This window comes from Schistocerca gregaria, unplaced genomic scaffold (genome assembly GCF_023897955.1).
Source record: "Schistocerca gregaria isolate iqSchGreg1 unplaced genomic scaffold, iqSchGreg1.2 ptg000292l, whole genome shotgun sequence".
NCBI classification, from domain to species: Eukaryota; Metazoa; Arthropoda; class Insecta; order Orthoptera; family Acrididae; genus Schistocerca; species Schistocerca gregaria.
The window spans coordinates 396,046-399,781 of NW_026061780.1; positions in this window are offsets into that span (position 1 = coordinate 396,046).

The following is a 3,736-nucleotide window of genomic DNA, read 5'->3' on the forward strand; positions in this document are numbered from 1 at the left end:
TTCAAGTTTTGGTTATCGATTATTGATTTTTAGCCGACCTTATTACTATGGACATAAGGTGGAAACTTAAGATTTTGCATGAAAGGAGGACTAGCAGCCCCGTTGCACGGGAGAATGTGAAAAGTAAAAACCTGAGAAATCAGTCCGTTTTCGTCATTTGTTATCGAATCGACTTAAAGCCAGATCGTCACATTGGCCGCTTTTCTCTCTGAGACGGTTACATTTATAGTCTGCAAAGCTATGTCGCGTGCTGCGGTATGCGGAAACTCTAAAAGAACCATAGTAGAACACATAAGAAGCTTCTAAGTTGAAGCAATAGTCAGTAAGAAGCAGTACAATACAAGTTTTGGTTATCGATTATTGATTTTTAGCCGGCTTTGGTGGCTTGGACATGACCTAGGACCTTAAGATTTTACATGAAAGGAGGACTAGCAGCCGCGTTGCAGGGGAGAATATGAAAAGGTTTCATATGTAGTAAAAACCTGAGAAATCCGTCCGTTTTCGTCATTTGTTATCGAATCGACTTAAAGCCAGATCGTCACATTGGCCGCTTTTCTCTCTGAGACGGATACATTTTTCGTCTGCAAAGCTATGTCGCGTGCTGCGGTATGCGGAGACACTAAAAGCACCATAGTAGAACACAGAAGAATCTTCTAAGTTGAAGCAATAGTAAGTAAGAAGCAGTACAATTCAAGTTTAGGTTATCGATTATTGATTTTTAGGGGGCTTTGGTGCCTTGGACATGAGGTGGAACGTTAAGATTTTGCATGAAAGGAGGACTAGCAGTCCGGTTGCACGGGAGAATGTGAAAAGTAAAAACCTGAGAAATCAGTCCGTTTTCGTCATTCGTTATAGAAGCGACTTAAAGCCAGATCGTTACATTGGCCGCTTTTCTCTCTGAGACGGTTACATTTATCGTCTGCAAAGCTATGTCGCGTGCTGCGGTATGCGGAGATTCTAAAAGCACCATAGCAGAACACAGAAGAAGCTTCTAAGTTGAAGCAATAGCCAGTAAGAAACAGTGCAATTCAAGTATTGATTATCGATTATTGATTTTTGGCCGGCTTTAGTGCCTTAGACATAAGGTGGAATCTTAAGATTTTGCATGAAAGGAGGACTAGCAGTCGCGTGGAACGGGAGAATGTGAAAAGCGTTCATATGTAGTAAAAACCTGAGAAATCCGTCCGTTTTCGTCATTTGTTATCGAATCGACTTAAAGCCAGATCGTCACATTGGCCGCTTTTCTCTCTGAGACGGTTACATTTATAGTCTGCAAAGCTATGTCGCGTGCTGCGGTATGCGGAAACTCTAAAAGAACCATAGTAGAACACATAAGAATCTTCTAAGTTGAAGCAATAGTCAGTAAGAAGCAGTACAGTTCAAGTTTTGGTTATCGATTATTGATTTTTAGCCGGCTTTGGTGGCTTGGACATGACCTAGGACCTTATGATTATGCCTGAAAGTAGGACTATAAGCCGCGTTGCACGGGAGAATATGAAAAGGTTTCATATGTAGTAAAAACCTGAGAAATCCGTCCGTTTTCGTCATTTGTTATTGAATCGACTTAAAGCCAGATCGTCATATTGGCCGCTTTTCTCTCTGAGACGTTTACATTTTTCGTCTGCAAAGCTATGTCGCGTGCTGCGGTATGCGGAGACACAAAAAGCACCATAGTAGAACACAGAAGATTCTTCTAAGTTGAAGAAATAGCCAGTAAGAAGCAGTACAATTCAAGTTTTGGTTATCGATTATTGATTTTTAGGGGGCTTTGGTGCCTTGGACATGAGGTGGAACGTTAAGATTTCGCATAAAAGGAGGACTAGCAGCCGCGTTGCACGGGAGAATGTGATAAAGGGTTCATATGTAGTAAAAACCTGAGAAATCCGTCCGTTATTGTCATTTGTTATCGAATCGACTTAAAGCCAGATCGTCACATTGGCCGGTTTTCTCTCTGGGGCCATTACATTTATCGTCTGCAAAGCTATGTCGCGTGCTGCGGTATGCAGAGACACTAAATGCACCATAGTAGAACACAGAAGAAGCTTCTAAGTTGAAGTAATAGCCAGTAAGAAGTAGTACAATTCAAGTTTTAGTTGTCGATTACTCACTTTTTAGCCGGCTTTGGTGGCTTGGACATGACCTAGGACCTTAAAATTTTGCATGAAAGGAGGACTTGCAGCCGTGTTGCACGGGAGAATGTGAAAAGTGTTCATATGTAGTAAAAACCTGAGAACTCCGTCCGTTTTCGTCATTTGTTATCGAATCGACTTAAAGTCAGATCGTCACATTGGCCGCTTTTCTCTCTGAGACGGTTACATTTATCGTCTGTAAAGCTATGTCGCGTGCTGCGGTATGCGGAGACACTAATAGCACAATATTAGAACACAGAAGAAGCTTCTAAGTTGAAGCAATAGCCAGTAAGAAGCAGTACAATTCTAGTTTTGGTTATCGATTATTGATTTTTGGCCGGCTTTGGTGCCTTAGACATAAGGTGGAATCTTAAGATTTTGCATGAAAGGAGGACTAGCAGCCGCGTGGAACGGGAGAATGTGAAAAGCGTTCATATGTAGTAAGAACCTGACAAATCCGTCCGTTTTCGTCATTTGTTATCGAATCGACTTAAAGCCAGATCGTCACATTGGCCGCTCTTCTCTCTGAGACGGTTACTTTTATCGTCTGCAAAGCTATGTCGCGTGCTGCGGTATGCGGAGTCACTAAAAGCACCATAGTAGAACACATAAGAAGCTTCTAAGTTGAAGCAATAGTCAGTAAGAAGCAGTACAATACAAGTTTTGGTTATCGATTATTGATTTTTAGCCGGCTTTGGTGGCTTGGACATGACCTAGGACCTTAAGATATTACATGAAAGGAGGACTAGCAGCCGCGTTGCACGGGAGAATATGAAAAGGTTTCATATGTAGTAAAAACCTGAGAAATCCGTCCGTTTTCGTCATTTGTTATCGAATCGACTTAAAGCCAGATCGTCACATTGGCCGCTTTTCTCTCTGAGACGGATACATTTTTCGTCTGCAAAGCTATGTCGCGTGCTGCGGTATGCGGAGACACTAAAAGCACCATAGTAGAAGACAGAAGAATCTTCTAAGTTGAAGCAATAGTAAGTAAGAAGCAGTACAATTCAAGTTTAGGTTATCGATTATTGATTTTTAGGGGGCTTTGGTGCCTTGGACATGAGGTGGAACGTTAAGATTTTGCATGAAAGGAGGACTAGCAGTCCGGTTGCACGGGAGAATGTGAAAAGTAAAAACCTGAGAAATCAGTCCGTTTTCGTCATTCGTTATCGAATCGACTTAAAGCCAGATCGTTACATTGGCCGCTTTTCTCTCTGAGACGGTTACATTTATCGTCTGCAAAGCTATGTCGCGTGCTGCGGTATGCGGAGATTCTAAAAGCACCATAGCAGAACACAGAAGAAGCTTCTAATTTGAAGCAATAGCCAGTAAGAAGCCGTACAATTCAAGTTTTGGTTATCGAAAATTGATTTTTAGCCGGCTTTGGTGCCATAGACATGAGGTGGAACCTTAAGATTATGCATGAAAGAAGGACTAGCAGCCGCGTTGCACGGGAGAATGTGAAAAGGGTTCATATGTAGTAAAAATCTGAGAAATCCGTCCGTTTTCGTCATTTGTTTTGGAATCGACTTAAAGCCAGATCGTCACATTGGCCGCTCTTCTCTCTGAATCGTTTACATTTATCGTATGCAAAGCTATGTCGCGTG